This window comes from Acomys russatus, chromosome 2, assembly GCF_903995435.1.
Source record: "Acomys russatus chromosome 2, mAcoRus1.1, whole genome shotgun sequence".
Classification (NCBI taxonomy): Eukaryota; Metazoa; Chordata; class Mammalia; order Rodentia; family Muridae; genus Acomys; species Acomys russatus.
The window spans coordinates 83,593,633-83,611,135 of NC_067138.1; the positions used below are offsets into that span (position 1 = coordinate 83,593,633).

General features: G+C 37.4%; 1 protein-coding gene and 1 pseudogene across 29 annotated transcripts in view; one reads left to right on the forward strand and one right to left on the reverse strand.

Annotated features, from left to right (window-relative positions):
• The window catches only part of LOC127198588 (conserved oligomeric Golgi complex subunit 5-like), a 139,378-nt pseudogene extending 125,069 nt beyond the window's left edge, over positions 1–14,309 (forward strand).
• Ptprd (protein tyrosine phosphatase receptor type D) overlaps positions 1–17,503 on the reverse strand; it is an 822,247-nt gene that overhangs the window by 738,779 nt on the left and 65,965 nt on the right. The gene's annotated exons all lie outside the window — the stretch shown is intronic.

The following is a 17,503-nucleotide window of genomic DNA, read 5'->3' on the forward strand; positions in this document are numbered from 1 at the left end:
TTTCCACAATAGGTTGTATGAGCACTGTGGTTTACTTACATGACTTTTTCTCAGTCTAGGCTGAGGATTATTTGGATGCTAATAGGTAATTAAGATGATTAGATGATTATACAAGGGGCTGGGGAAATGGCTAAGTAGTTAAGAACACTGGCTGCTCTTGCAGAAGACCTGCTTTCCAATCCTAGAACTCATATGGAAGCTCACAACCATCTGTAACAGCAGTCCTAGGGGATCTGACACCCTCTTCTGAGTTCTAGAGGCATTATGCACACATGTGGTGCACAAACTTAAAAACACATAAAAATGATCATACACCCGTACAAAAACTCTAGGAGAATTCCAGAACTACAGGAAATGGAAGCTGATTGAAAGGGGACTCCATGGTGTACCTTTCATGAAAATCATCATCCATGATGGGATGGGACTTTGTGGTATACCTCATAGCTTTTCAGTAACTGTCCAATAAACTCATAGGTTAAAAAAGAGATGGAGAAAAGCAAAGCAAAGAGAAAAGAAATGACCTATCACAAGCTACAACTCATAGCTGTCCTTGCACCTGTCACTGGTGCTTCTGCTTGGAGATGTGAGCAATATATGTAAAATGTACCCACTTCCGGTTTCTTACAGCCACTCTTCAGGTCCCACTGAGCAAAGTACAGTTTTGTGTAATAGTCAGCAGGGTTCTTGACTTCAGGCAGGAATCTGAGGTTGCGGGAAAAGGGATGGGAAGTCCTGGTGAGGTTCTCCCTGAGCAATGGAGTATGCAGTGAGATTTCTAAGTAGGCCTCCACATGTATACAAATCTCTCCTGGTGTAGATTTGATAATCATGTGATTTCCTATCTATAAACTCTGAACAGCCAAAAGACTGCGAAATTCCAGTATTTGTGCAGTTTTTGTTGTTTGTTGCCTGTAAAAGGAAAAGAAAATCTAGACTGCTAAGACTACATGAGGTTGGGCTCTCTCCTGTCAGGTCTGGGCATAATTAATTCACTGTTGCCTATTAAAATTTTGATCTTGAGCAAGCTTGTTAGTCTCTGCATTTCTCTGAAATGGATATGCAATGACCTATGCCAGAAATGGTTGTGAGAATGAAATAAGAAAGTAAACATGAAACACTGTAGGGAGCATTCAGTGAATAGTGGCTTTTAACATAATTGCTAATACTAAAAACCATGCCAATGATAATAAGGACAGTGGAGAGAAATGCTTTAAGAAAAGAAGCAGAGCAGAGAGCAGCCCTTGCTCAGTGATGCCTGATTGTAATTTCAAAAACTATGCACTAAACTTCTCCCACGAATGTTAGCCATAAAGCTTAAACTTTCAGATATTTGAGGTGTCTCAGGTTTGTCTTATTTAAGGAATTATCGTTGCTATTTTTTTTTCTGGTATTTTATGGTGATGGAGTTGCTTAACCCCAATGTCTGTAGGGTTCTTGATGTTGCTTAAAGGCCCTAGTTTACCTGGTTTTGAAGGAAAATCCTAATGTTCTGGGAATACTAGGTAAGCTCTAAAGAAGGCCCAGATGGTCAAATATGATATATAGAGTAAAAATAGGAGAACCCTTTTCATGGGGACAGAAGCTTAAAAAAAAAAAAAAAAAGTAATATGATGTTAAAGCTTGTAGCGCTGAAGCAAAAGAGTTCGATTCTAACCCAGGAGAGTGTAGAATAGAATGAAGACAGGGTGGGTCCTAGAACTCAATCAAAGGAATAGACCATCAAGGGTAGAACAAAACTTTATTACTCTAGTCCCAAAAGGCTATAAGTCATTTGCCTTAAGGAACATTTACACGTAATATTATGCTTTTGATATGGTGCATGCTTTCCTTGATTGTCTTGCAATTCTATTCACTTCCAATGCTAATGACCCCCTCGATTTCAAACTTCGGCATATCTCCTTATGACAACTGGTCTCACAGCATAGCCTCAACCAGAAACTTTTGTGTCACTGCGGGACATGACATAAATGCAATTATTTAAACCTACACCAGAATCATGAAACCCAGAAGCAAAACCCAGAAATGTGTGTTTTCGAAAGTCCTGTAGATGAGGCTAAGGTGCAGTCTGGAAGTACTGCTCGACAGTGCAAAGAGTTTTCGTGCTCCTATGTTGCAAATGTAACTCCACCTTTCCACTGTCCTTGGAAACACTCAGTACTGCCGATTTTACACAAAAGCCTTCTCATTGTGGTCAGAAATGTAGACTTGCCTGACTCTTTTTCCTCTTCATTATATCAAATCACAAAATAAACCAATAACTAAACAAGAGCTCTCAAAAACATATTCTTGTCCAGTCTTCAAAACACCAGCAGCTTAGCTTTCAATTTAGATAGATGTTCTCTCTGAAGGACTGTTTTGTTCCAAGGACGGTGCTAAGCCCGAGGCTAACTAAACCCAACTCATGGTTTTTTTGTTTGTTTTGTTTTGTTTTGTTTTGTTTGTTTGTTTGTTTTTAAGATAAGTATCTACTAGAACACAGCCACATACATTTTGCTTACATAGTGAATATGACATTATGTTTTTGGCTCTTTTGTGCTACAGACAAGATAAAGGTATACATGGCATAGATATGGTGTGGTCTCCAACATCTCATCTATATTTTCTACCTGGCCTTGTACAGAAATGGCTTGCACACAATTATCCTAAGTGTTAAAGACTTTATTGTAATCGAATTTATAGTATGATCAAGAAATAAAGTGAGTGCCTTGGTTTTCTCTTTCAACATCTCTCAGAAAGAGGAAGAAAATGTTCCAGGAAAAGTAAAGTGGAACTTGGTTCAGGGAGGTAACTAGGAGTTTAGCAGGCAAAAAGGAAGTGCCTGGTTGTACTCACTTTGCTGGAACCTGGTTTAACTTTGCCAGTGCTTGCTGGAGCTGTCTGGTTTTCAGTGTAGTTGACTGAATGTCAACACTTCATAAAAGCAACTGACCCCGTCTTTAGAAGGGACCTTCTGGATGCCTCCCTGGTGGATAGCCTAACCTGGCCCTGTGCTTCCCTGTTCTAGAACGCTCAGTCAGGCCTGTGGGTAGGAGTAAGAACATTTTTTTTTTTTTGAGTTTTAGATACTCTATATTATACTTCTAAAATCCTAATGTATGTTTGAGGATAAGAAGGGCCATTTCTCTTAGGCATCACATTTAGCCTCTGCTAACAAGTGACCTGGCTAGAGAAGTATTAACACACATTTGACTAAGGGTCTAAGCCCACTTAAGTGCTTCAAAGGCAAAGCACATGAAGATTGGAAATGACATTACATAGGCATTGCACTCTTCACAGTGGAGATTAATTTGTGTGTGTGTGTGTGTGTGTGTGTGTGTGTGTGTGTGTGTGTGTGTGCGCGGAGATGCTAAAGGAAACCATTTTTAAATTCCTCCACAAACACAAGAAACCATGTCTAAAACACAGAGGCATTTGCCTTCTTACTTTTTTATCCCTTATTCATTGCAAGATACCAAGCCAAACAATCACATTTTTGTAACCAAAGGCAGACACTTTAGTATTTTCCTTCCCCCTTCCAAGAGAATAGGTGTGAATTTAGAAGTACAGGTCATGGTCAGACTCCAACAACTTCTGCCTAGGGACATTATTTGTCTCATTTTGTGGTCACCTTATTTGCTTTTACTGATGCCCCATCATCTCAGTTAAAATATGTGTCTGACACTTCTTTCTCTGTACAAAGAGATGCTAGAATAATTTTACCTGTTTTGTAGCTGGCACTGATGTCTTTGGCAAGAAAAACAGAAACATTGGAAGCATTAGGACATGGTCTACATCTGCAGCATCTCAATCGGTGCCCTCTGCCAGCTAATAACTCATTCCTCTCCAAAGCGTCCATTTTTACTTCAGGCAGGGATGGCTTTGGATGGCAGATTCAGAGCTAGAAGTAGGAAGGAGATCCAACAGACTTCTTATTCTCACCACCCCCCCCCCCCCAGCCTCTAACATTCCTCATGAATCAGATCATTGGCTGCCTGCTTACTCTGGTTCCTTGTGCACAGCCGGCTTCCCTTATCACTGGCATTACTTTCAATCTTGTTGTAGATCTTGCTGATTAAAAACACTGGTCTTGAGAAAATTCTCTTTCTTGAACGTCAATGCTTGAAAGAGATTAGTCCTATTTATATTGTAAGGCACTCCCTTAAAGCCTCTGGTGACTTTAGTCTCTTGACTGATGCAAACCTCAGCTAATTCTCTTTATCCTGATAATCCACTAGAGTCCAATATTCATCACATAGAAAAAAAAAAAAAAAACCCGAAAGCCTTTAAGAAAGAGAATGAACATGAAGGCTTAAGTTCACATAGAATTTTAGCCTTAATAAAACTGTGAAAGAAATTATGAGGAAGTCAGGGGTTTTACGTCCTGTTTCCAATGAGATAACTTGAAAGTGAATCAAATCCACGCCACATACACATGTTTTGTCCATCTTGAGTTTCTTTAACAGGTGTGTGTATCACAGACCTTGGATAAGAAAAATGAAAGATGTATTTTTTTTCTGACCACACAACATAAACTTTATTTAGTGACTTTCTTATTTCTTTGTTGCTATTGTGAGGATTGCTTCATTGTTCTCAGGTCTCTATTTGATATCTAAGTTAAATTCATTAGATATTTAATTGCAGTGACCTCACATAAATTACTAATGGAGATTTATAATATAGGGGAAAGTCTGTTTTGAAGGACTTCCTAAGTTTTGGTGATGACACATGAAGCGGTTCTAAATTTGGGCCAGAGAATTAGGGAAAGCTAACAAAACCCAGATTACTCTCTTCCATAATCAAACTCCTGAGGCATTATCTTAAGAAACCAGGTGGAAAAAGTCAGGCCTTGTGCCTGTTGACTTCCTATTCTATGCCTGAAATGGTTCAATCAGCAGATCACCAGGCTTCTGAAAACTGGAAGAGCTATGAATCAAGCCTCACCTCATCTAGTAGTCTTTAATTGTACATCGTGTGTCAGCTGACTCCAGTTTCTTACTGAGCAGGAGCAGATACTACAAAGATTAACAATGCATTTTCTATATAGATTCACAAAGCACTAAGGACATTTTCCTACATTTCAAAGAACATTGTCTGAAATGAAATGAAATAAAATTGCCTCAGTTTATATTATAGAGGACAGCATGACATAGTTAAGTATCAGTTGTCTTAGTGTTCACCAAAAGGAAGTTAGGTCTTTGGAACAAGAGATATGGAAGGAAAGGGATATTCAAGATGAAGGCAGAAGGTGTTTTTTTTTTTTTTCTATGAATTCTCTCTCTCTCTCTCTCTCTCTCTCTCTCTCTCTCTCTCTGTTTTATGAGCAGATTAAATCAGATGAGTCGAGTAAAACTAACATCATTGTACAAATAAAACAAAACGTTAACAACACCAACAACCACCAGTGTAGTTGCAAAATATACCCCTTTCACCTGAATTTTCCAACATAAAATCTGTCCATTAGAGCTGATACATAAGCAAAATTAAAAGGCCACAGGCTAGTCATGTTGCCTGCAGTAACTGCTGCTGATTTCTGGATGTCTTTGGCTTGAAACAGTGATGGATACTGGTGGTCTAACAGAATGAATTTAATGTGTTTGCAAGTAACCTGTTATCTCATAGCTACATAAAGAAACACTGGTTCTGTCAAGGCATGTGATGACAAAGACTGATGGTCTCTAGAGTTCCCAGCTTTGGAAAGCTCCTTACGCACATGTCCTTTGGGGGTGTGTTAGAGATGGGAAGCCCCAGCATGATCATTTGTTTCTCTACATTAGCACATTCTAAGTGTTTCCTTAATAAATATAGGTCATATGATTGTATATTAGAAAAAATTTTGTAATCACATCAACAGCATAGGTATCAACATATCCAAACCCCAGTCCACAGTTTCCATGTATGTCTTAGACTACTCCTCTCTTTCTTGTGTTGAATAGATCTTGAGGGTAAAGGATTCTTGAATTTCCTCCCTTACTCTCAAAAAGATTTCAAGATATTTTCTGATTTTACCTGCTTTAAGAAACAGAGGGCATGGGGTAGTCAATGAAAGGTTTTGCCTTATTGTTTTGTATCTGTATATGTACTATGCTTCAAGAATGGGTTGATGTGGGTCTAAGTTCTTATCCACTCATGGGCCTTGAGTATAATTCAAAAACAGTGCTCTGAGCTAATGTGTGATGCTGCTCCTGTTTTGGTAGAGGGTCCTTTGTGGATTGTGGATTATTTAAAGGAATGTTTCTCTTAGTTTGAAGTTAAAGTTTACTGATCACAAGATTTGGCATAATTTAACCCCCAAACTATTATTACTTTCAATAATGACTCTGCAGGGTTTGAAAGTTGAGTAAAATATGATTTTAGTTATTATAAATGTATAGATAATAATATGGAAATGAAATTTGTTTTATTGATTAGCATGGTTTACCATGGGTCACATAGTGAGGTGGACCTCCAAATTGCATAGCTTTGCAAATTGAGAGTACAAATACAGAAATACAATCCATTTAGCCCCACTTACCTGACCAATTCTGCAGACATCAAATGGGAATAGAAAAATGTGGCCCAGTTTCACAACAGGTGCATAGTGATTTGGTTTGGAGCAATCTTTAGTGATACTCTGGATTCTATTTACCTCCAGGGGTATTTGTCTTTACCCTCTGTATCAAAAAACCAAAACAACTACACTAACAACCTGTACAAATCTTAGACACTACGGTGACTCAACTTTGCATACACCATACCCACTTAAAAAGTGAAAAATAACCTCCCAAAGTTCATGTAGATGCAGATTTCCTCTCTTAAGTTAATAAGGTCTTACTGGTGGCCTGAAAGTTAGTTGCAATCATGACTCAGCTGATAACTGAGAACATAGGAAGAAGAGAAAGTAGCAGCCTCAATGTGCTACTTTTGTATGTTTTTATTTTCATAATTTCAATTCCACATGATCAGTGGAGGATGAAATAGTACTTTAAAGCAAATTATGAGTCAAGTGTGAGTGCAGCCTGGCTGTCACCTCTCACAAAAATTATACAGTGGACTTACTCTATCTTATTCAGTAAAAGGGATGGTAGAGAGTCTGCAGAAATGGGCATGAATGGTAGTTATTTAAAAGGATGATAAGGTTCATGCTGGAAAATTAAGACAGCCAAGGTAATGGGTGTATCTGTGATCTATTCTCTAGCGCCAGGGACAAGTAGCAGCTGCATCTTGTTGTTGGTTTGGCATTCTCGATTCCCTACAGGAGGGAGACGGACTGTGTCAACATCATGAATGTCTCTGACAGTGGCTAACTATGGTCTCTCTAAAACCATGAGGCCTAGTTTTTTCCTATTGCATCTTTTTGTGTGTTTGTTTTGTATTGATATAAAGTCTTGAACTTACTATGTAGACCAGGTAGTTCATGATTCCATGTCCCCTATCTGTATCTCCTGTGTGCATGGATTATAATATGTGCTGCCATCCCTGCATTTGCTTCTTCTTAGTGACAACAAAATATGAACATCTTCTACATTGTGTCAGAAATGTAACTTAGTAAAGAGGGTGAAGTGATGGCTCTCTGTGTTGTACAAAATATTGAAGAGATGACTCTCACGGTTGTTTTTCAGAAGGCACTTGATGACATCCCTAAGACCCGAGACCTATGCTCAGAAACTCAGGAATTTTCCTATAAAATTTATTTGTATGTTTAAATGATTGTAGAGTCAGTCCCAAATTATAACACATTTAAAATATGTGTTTAGACTATAATAATAGAACTTGTATCTTTCCCCAAACTTAATACTATTGAAATATTTATAGAGGTACCAATAAATTATGTAGCATTGATGCTCCATAAAGGGCCCATTTCTAATGAGCTTGGATATGCTTGCTTATAGTTTTCTTGTGGAGATCACTATGTACATCTTGACCTTATAGTAAATCATAAAGTAGAGAAGTACAAATTGAAATATTTTTGCTAATTTATTTTAAAAAAAGAAGTCATGCATAGTCATTTTTAGTTAAGGCTCAGAAGATAGCATGTAACATTTTGGGAAATCCTAATCAGTGATGCCATGGAGACTGTAATGTTTCATTAGAATATGTTTTGCTGTAGAGAGCTCTAGAAATCCAAATACCACTGTTCTGCTAAAGATGCAATAACATGACTCCTAATGCTAATATGCTATATTCATACATCTGTACCTTGCTCATCCATCATCAGAGAAGCTTCCTTTTGCAGCATATAACCACAATTTCAGAGGGGATGTAGAACACCAAAGAAACAAGGCCTTCCAAGGCCAGCTCATGACCAATACACATAAGAAGGCATAGACTGTAGTAGCATTTATGGAGTCTGCATATTTTTGCACCAAATGAGGCACTAGAGCTGAAAAGAGAAATAGACATACTCTCTCATCCCTAACCCAGAAACTGTCTTCAATTGATAGTGACTTGCAATCAAAAAATTAGTTTTCTCAAATAAAGTGTTTGGGGTGGGGGGAGAGAAGAGAACTCTTAAGGGTAGAGCTATGAGCAGCAGAGAAAAGAAAGTCAATAGCATCTTTTAAGGTTTTATATCTCATAATATTGAGTCAGGGTATTTTTTTGCATATGCTTTGTTTTGTTCTATCCTGATTTGTTTGATTTTATTTTGTTTTGCTATTATATCTTGGGTGCCTGCTTGTTTCTTAAAGAGATAGAAAGTATGTCGATCTGGGCAAGACATGAATAGGAACTGGGAGGACTAGGGAAAGGGAAACCATAATCATAATATATTATATGAAAAATATTTTCAATAAAAGGGGGGCTCTAGAAAGTATCCACTCTACAATATTCATTAACACAAATATAATTCATCAATGTATATATGGATGACATTTGTGGTAATGCAAATTTGGTCAATATAAAAATACACACATATTCAATTGTCATTTCTGAACTGAAGTGTAAACTTGAGACTCAGAGTTGGTTTCCTTCTAGAAGCTGTTCCATAGAGAAGATGGTAAGGTCTGTAATCACAGACATTACCTCTGAGAGCATCTGGAAGATTTGAATTAGAGTAACACCTTATTTCACTATTTAATGTCTCCTTCAGAAATTCTTTTACATAGTACAACTTAAGGACTTATGATTCATTCTAGGCTTTCCAAAGATTTTGTCTGCAACATTTCATTAGACTGTGACATGTGAGTTTAAACATGTCTGAGTTTCTGCATCAGTGCTGAGAATTCTCACTTATACAAATCTAAAATGTAACCAAGAACTAGCACTTTTTGTTTGCTTACAAAGTATCTACTCACATAATGTCCCTGAATTATTTAATTTAATCCTCACTATAATGCTTAAAAGTAGATAATCCTATTGCTTATTTTATGGGTGTGAAAACAAAACATATAGAGTTTTGTAGACACCATTGTGAATCCAGCTTTCAGTTCAAATGTTGGGTAAGACTTCAAAATAGAGTGCTGTTTCAGTGGTTGGTTGTGGGACTTCGGGTTCCATAGCAGTGGCAGTGGCCTTAAGAGAGTGATTGGTATAATGAAATTTTAAATGAACTTTGGTGTAAAGACATATACATCTTAATATTCACCAGTCTAGCAAAACTTACCCAAGGCATCAGTTAGCTGGATAAAGAACTACATCTACTGCTTCTTGTAAAACATGAAGATTTATGGCACAAGCAAGTGGTATTGAGTATTTGGAAGGTGTTCTTTAGATAATGCAGGCATGAATTGGAGCTTTCCAGGGAAAACATCCTTTATGATAGGATAAAATAAAAAATTGTTGAACCATACAATAAAATATTTGCCAGTACGACACAACTAGCAAGACTTCAGATTGCCTGCTATTTACATCTGAGAATAATTCACATGTTATATCTTAGTAAGAGACTTCAGGGAGAACTGCAAGGGGGAAGTAAGTAGATAACAAAAACTGCTCAAAGAGAGGGAGAGGGGATGAGGTAGGGGGATACAATTAGGATGTGAAGAATTTAAACTGTAGAACAAGCAGGTAACATGCATTTCTAATCCCACTATATGGGAAAAGCTCTGAGCCTGGCTGAGACATAAATGTCTAGGCATAGACAATACCTTTTGTTGGTTACAGAATCCCTATAAATTATTGTTAGATGCCATTCTTCATATGGCATGATGAAGATTTACAGACGTCTTTTTTCTGCTCAACAAATAGCAGAGAACCAGCCTCAATTGTTCTGTGCATCACACACATTTATAATTTTAGAACTGTATAATGTTTGTGAGAAATTATATGTTTTCAGAACAAAAGAACTGGACAATGACATTGGATAAGAGCGGACAGGATTCATTCCTCCTGGCATCCTGGACACTGACATCCTGCATCCTTCACTTTTCAACACCAAGTGATTCAGTTGCTGTTCCACATCAGAACAAGACATCTCCCAGGACACCTTCAAAGAAAGCTTCCAATCCCAATTGGTCCAACATTTCAGACTGTCCCACACAGGACTCTAATTAAGCACAGAATTTTTCAACATTTAGAAACTGGACCACAAATGCTATTCCTAGCTTATTTAACCACTTCCCCGATTTTATTGGGCCCCTAAAAAGATTATTATTTGTCCCGAATCAGCCAGAAGAAACCTAAAGTGAACAATGCCCCATTTCCTTTAAGGGGGTCTGGCAGGTTTTTGGTTACTTTCTTGGTCTATAGAAGTTTATTCTCAATGGGAGTTGGTTACAAATTATTACTGGTCTTATTTAGAGAGAAAACAAGCTTAGACTCAGCGATATCTCTCTTTTCCTTTATCATACATTCTTAGGTTTGTAGGTAGGGGTTGAAAAGAAAGAAGGGGGAATATAGAAAAGTACAGAAGACAGAACAAAAAGTAGATTAGTGAATCTACTCCTCAACTTAATGCCTTAATTTTCACTCACAAGGTTATTTCTAATTCACTGGTATAGAATTTTGTATATAGATGGAAAAAAGTGTATTTTATATACAGTGGTATAGAATTCAAATGTAAGATTATTCTTCACACACATTAGATATATTTCTACTCTAATATGAGGTACTGTACTCATATATCTCAATTATATACAAGATTTACTTCCAATACTTTGAAAGTGCTATTGCAGGTTGTTTAGGATAAATAGGTTATACAAGTTAATTGTTAGTTGATCAAATCATGGTCATATCAATTACTAGTCTATTTTTATCACAAGAATATACACCTTAGATGCAACAGATGAATATGATTCTATAGAAAGATAAGGTAAAATAGTTAGATAAGGTCTTCAAAAACCTCAGAGACATATAGACTATGGCATTTAAAATGTTTTAATTATTTTAAGGATTCATTGACAATGAGACAGGTTAACTCCTGACAACACCCAGCCTACGTCCAAGAGGATGATGAGCAACAAAAAACCTTCTTATGGAGATAGATTCAAATGTGGCAAACAAGCCACTGGGAAAAATGTCCTCATTTCTACCACATACAGAATTCTGCCTAAAAAGGGCAAGCTTGGATGCAGACAGTGTGGACGGACCAAACTCTGCCAAGGCAGGGTAAGCAAGTCCTCAATAGTTTCTGCCTCACAAATATGTCTGTCAGATATATTGGGCCAGAAGGCTGAAGAAAATGCTCCAATGTTATAGAGAGTTTTGGGTGATGGCTCAGGTAGCAAACTGTCTCTCTCATCTTCTCATTTGGGAAGCTACTAACCTGTATTCCCTGCATACTCAGGTAATCATTTTTATTCCTTCTCAAGTCTCTGATGGGGTTGAACACCAGATAGCTTAGTTTTACAATGAACCTTAGTTGTTTAGGGGTTAAGATTTTTAATGTCTAGATAGATGTTTTCTGTTAATAATGATAAGATATGACAAATATTGATTTACATTCAGAATTTTAGATTCACCAAGATAGGAAAGAAATTTTCTTCAAGGCTGCCAAATACAAATAGCCAAAAACACTAAGAACATAACATTTATATAATTCTTGATTGTTTCATGGTTCTTCTTGCTGTAGATAGTTTGTTGTATATATGTGTAACAATATAAAGTTATATGTAAAAAAATCAAAAAAAATTGAGAAAAAAGAAAACAACACCCCCCCAAAAAACCCCTAAAACAAACAAACAAACAAAAAACCCAAAAGTTGCTCATAATCTCAATAAACTTGATTATCTTTCTCAAGGAAACGATCTTTCTGGAATAGAAGTAATAGAAAATGACTACTGTTTATTGTAAAAGCTTTTCTTGACGTGGAAACTCATGCTAACTGTGTGCTGGAGCAAGGTGTGGAGACCCAGAATCCCATTCAGGTTGCAACACCTCTTCAAGTTTTCAATAATCTCGGGACTCTGCAGGACATGGTTACCAATGTCATGGTGTTAATTTTGTGACAATATCAACAAAGCAAAGCAAAATAACAAAGCAACAAAGTAACAAAGCAAAGGATGTCAGACCATGAGAGGAGGTTCCGGGTGAGCTACCATGCCAACCACAGGAAACAAGGCAGCTTTTCATGCTCCCCTCTATACAAATATGGAAAAACTTATGGGTAATATTTGTGCTTCTTGTGGACAAGTACAGCATTTACAAAAAGTATTAACCACAAAGAGAGATTCTGTTTCTCACATTTGTTTCACTGAAGAATTAGTTAAAGATGGGCAGCCTGAAATTTTATCCATCTTTTGGAGTACACTTCCTCTGGCACTTGCATGCTGAAAAAGAAACTGGTCTTTTTTAACAGACATTTGAAAGTGAATATCCTAAACTATTACATCTTTACAATTAGTTGTGAAAGTGTCTTTAGCTGTACTGTCAAAATACCTAAGGGAATTTCAGTACAAGTGCAACTGCTGAGCTCTATGTTGACCTCCCACACATGGAAAATGATACACAAGACATGTTCATACTGAAAACAGCCAGGATATGATCCAGAAAATGCTATGAAAGATTCACCACAACCCCTATGATGCTGTTTATCTCAAAATATCTATTGTGACTCTTTGATCTCATCAACTTGGTGTTTCCCTGGTGATATAAGCCTGGCATTTCCCTGGTGATATGAGTTTGATGGGATCATTAAAAGTATAGCAAGTGTGTTTTAAGTTAATTGATATGAGATATGATAGATATTGATTTTCATTCAGAATTTTAGATTCAACAAGCTAGGAAAGATGTTCACTTCAAGTTTGCCAAATATGGATAGCCAAATCACTATGAATGTAACATTTATGTGATTCCTGGTTCTTCCTGCTGTATATAGTTTTTTAAATAATGTATAATAATATAAGTGTGTATGCTAAAAGAAACATAATAAAAAGTATAAAACAATAACAAAAATAAAACAAAACAAAAAACTATAGCAAACGAACTCAATGTGCCTATTGATGCAGACTGTACATTAGCTGTGTCAAAAAATGTGGCGAAGACCATACAGTTACATGATGTGAAATCAGAGCAGTTTCTGTCTCTTGAAGGAGATGCAAGCCAGGTGATTAGGTCTTTCCCTGGAGTACAGAAAAAACTGTGGGAGTGGTGAGTTCCCTGTTTACCTCACACCAATCAGTAACAATGGTGGTTGCTAATTAGAGTTCATTCTCATCACTAGCTGAACAAACATGCCAGCTCTGAAGGCAATCTTATAGGAAATACCATACAGCCCTTACTGACTTCAGTGGCAGATGCTTTCAAGGCCATAGTCATCACCATGTATCAGGAAGAATTTTTTGGAGTCATTATCGATTCAGAAAAGCTTAATGTTCCTTGCTCTCTGTACATGAAAGAGCCACAAGGTTTCATTGTCAGAGTTATGAATGCTTACTTTAAACAAATTTGGTGCTTGAATTTTGTCTTTGATAGCACTGAAGCTATTGCCCAAAGTGCCATTGAACTTTTTATCCACAAGGCCAGTTTCATAAAACTTCTTGGTGGAGGTGGAAAAATGCAATTTGCTATTAATTTTACATAGATGTAGTTGGCTGTGAGTCCACTTTGCAGAGTAGTGTCGGATTTGAGAAAATCCTATCCATTGCTGAGATCATTCATATGCCTGTTCTTCCAGACAAGTGACCATGTGGTTGATAGAACAGCAGTGGGAAATGTTATGTCATTAAGCATCATTATTCAGTGTTTGTTTACAACTCAGATGAGCTGAATTTCCTTTTGCAGAGGGTAGAATGGTCTCATGCACACTTCTTGCATTGGCTGGATGATGATCCATCTGAAAAGGACAGGGTCTTCTTGCTCGGAGAAGCCCTGGAATTTTATGTTCAATCAATGAGAGCAAAGAAGGCAAAGAATTTGCACCAATTTACCCCTTTATGGTCCAACTGCTTCAAACAGCTGTGTCTACTCTTCAGTGATGTGCTGTCCCCATGTGCAAACCCATCCAGAGGTGGCAACTAAAGATCATACTTTACTTTCTGCATTTCCTGTTGACATTTCATTGTTGCCTTAGCACTTCTACTTTACAATGTCAAAATGCAGCACATACAGGGCAGATGATACCCAGAGGCTGGCATGCAGCTAAGATGTGGACGGATATGGCACACAAATGGGAGACAAAGAGAAGCAGAACAGTGTATGCAGGACGAAGAAAGGTGGAACGTGAAGGTAGTGAGGAACAGCCTGATGTGAATAGCATGCACAGCCACCTGAGGCCATGGTGAGGACCTGGTCCATGCTGCCAACAAGGACCATCTCTGGGTCTATGGCCTGGAGCAGCAGGGATATGTATTGATGTCTGTGACCCATGTTACCACCAAAGGCCATGTGGATGTCTCTGGGCCGGGCTGCTGCTTTGGACCATGTTGAAGGCTAAAGGCTGTGCAAAGCTGGCCCTTCTCCTCACAGGGTGACACACTTTGGAGAGCTGGCCCTCCCTACACCTGGCCTGAGCAAAGTAGAAGAGCTGATAAGGGTATGGGAGAGCTGGCTCTTTCTCTTGCCTGGGCAAAGCCAGAGATCTGTTCCTGGTAGCATAGGTAAAGGAGACCAGGAAGGCTAGATGATAGAGCTATCATCCAGGCCCAGGCCCAGGGCTGTGAGTTGTCCGCTCCAACATCTGTGAGTTGCTGGAGCATGAAGGGGCTTGTCCTGTAAAACAAAGGCTGCTGAGCAGCAAGAGGATATCTTAGAGGAGTCTCAATAAGGATCCAATATTGATAGTGTAACAGAAACCAGACCAATCACTCACTGGAATGAACATTTGCAAGTAAAGCTGTTTGGGCAAAAGGGTATACTGTGTAACACAACTGTGACAAAACACAGCTTCTATGATGGGATAGATTTATTCATTTATTTTTTTAACTTTTATTTTTTGTTTTCCTTTGCAGCAGAGTTCACAAGGGTGGAGGGCGGATATATAGGGACGAGGGACAGAGAGGTGAGAAGGATTGGGGTACATGATGTGAAATTCACAAAGAATTAATAAAACGTTAAAGAATCAAAATACTTTCTCTTATAATCACTAAAATATGGAGAAACGAGCAAACATGAAGTATCACTAGAGATGAAAATATAACTATTTTTATTTTTTAATTTTTTTTATTAATTTATTCTTGTTACATCTCAATGGTTATCCCATCCCTTGTATCCTCCCATTCTTCCCTCCCTCCACTCAGAAGAAGGCTACCAGGAAATTTTCAATGGAATAAAAATAGTTAGCCAACTATAACTATTTTAGCCAACTATAACTATTTTTATTCCATTGAAAATTTCCTGGTAGCCTGCTATCCTTCTTCTGAGTGCCACCAGGCCTCCTCATCCAGGGGACGTGGTCCCTATGAGCATATACAGGGGGAGGAGGTCCCCCTCAGTCACAGTCATAGGGGAGAGGAGTTAGGGGAAAATGGGAGAGAGAGAGGAATGAGAGGATACAAGGGATGGGATAACAATTGAGATGTAATATGAGTAAAATAATAAAATATATTTTTAAAAAATTCCATATCTGCATAGAGCGATTGAACATGTTTGGTTCATATACAGACCAATAGTATTCAGCACATGAATGGCTGTATTGATTTTGTAGTCTAGTGCAGGAGATTGCACTTAATGGTAGATCACTTATTTAACTGATGTGAGAATATAGAATCAGCCCCCATCACTGCAAGAAAAATTAGTCTGTATATGAAAGTAAATTTCAATGAACATCAAAATAGTTACTACCACTATTCAATGACTGTGAAATTTGTAAAATGAGAGGAATACTTCATTTTGCTTCATGAAGTAACTCTTCATGAGCTTTCTGATTTAGAAAACTCAGAGTGAATGAGAAAAGTTTCCACTATTATGTTTATCAAATGCTATATTTTCTTTACGTCAGTGATGGTGATACAGCACTGGCTTTTGTCATCTTCCACAAATATGTCTCTAGAATTCCTGCCACCTTCATGTCTTGAAACCTATTTCTTAGGATCTATAGCTGTATGTATCTTTCAGACCTGGCTGATTTTACACCGCCCCAAATGTCAGGCATGGTACATTTTATTAATATTAGGAAAAGAAAGAGTTATTCCTGTCCATCAGTTAACAATTCCAGCTTTGTTTATTCACAGAAGAAGCAACCAGGTAGTTGTCCTATTCTGGAAAGGTATATGTATATGAGGTTGGTCAGCTTTTTAAAACAAGATTAGTGTTCTTTCATTCATGGATTCATTTGTTAATCCATTCTTGATTCTAATTACATCACAAAAATCATACACAAAACTTGGTGTAATAAAAATTGTTGAGTTAGTAAATAATCTAAAACAGCAAATGTGCTATGGGTACATGCTGAACCCATTAAGATGTATCACTTTGTTTTAATTATTTTCTTTTGTGGTAAGATTTACACTCAAACACAATTTAAGTGAAAAAGAATTTTGAGTTTGACGATTTCTGTGTGCTCCCATCTTGAAATGCTGACACTCAGTAGAATACATGGCATGAGAACACAGTAAGTTGGAACATGTACCTTAGGTGGAAATTGTTTATTCATTCAGGTAAATTTCATTTCATAGACACAAGCTACTCTCATACTCCCAATTAATACTTATACCAAAACATGGTGTAATGGACAAGCCTAGAAGCAGTTTTGGGTAACTCATCTTTCTCAACTTACCCCACCAATGAAGAAAACAAAATTATTCCTATTCTTAAGAAAGAAAAAAAAAAAAAAAAAGAATCTTGTTTGTTTGTTTGTTTTGAAGAAATGCAGCTTGAGAAGATTTGATTTTTGGAAAATAACATTGCTATAACTATAAGACACTTAAATTAATAGTACTCTAAAATTACTTTATTATTTGAGAATTTCAAAGAATATATTTGATCCTTTTTAGCCCCAAATCCTCCCAGATCCTCTATCACTTTCTTAGCTGCCAAAACTCCTGTTCTATCTATCTATCTATCTTTCCTTCTTCCTTCCTTTCTTTCTTTCTTTCTTGCTATCTATCCATCCATCTATATAATGTATTTATCTTCTATCTATCTACCTATCCCCTTCCCCAAATCTAAGTAGTCTATGTTGTGCTATTTCTGGGTGTAGGGCCTGTTGTGGGTTCTGGTAGATAAATCAGAT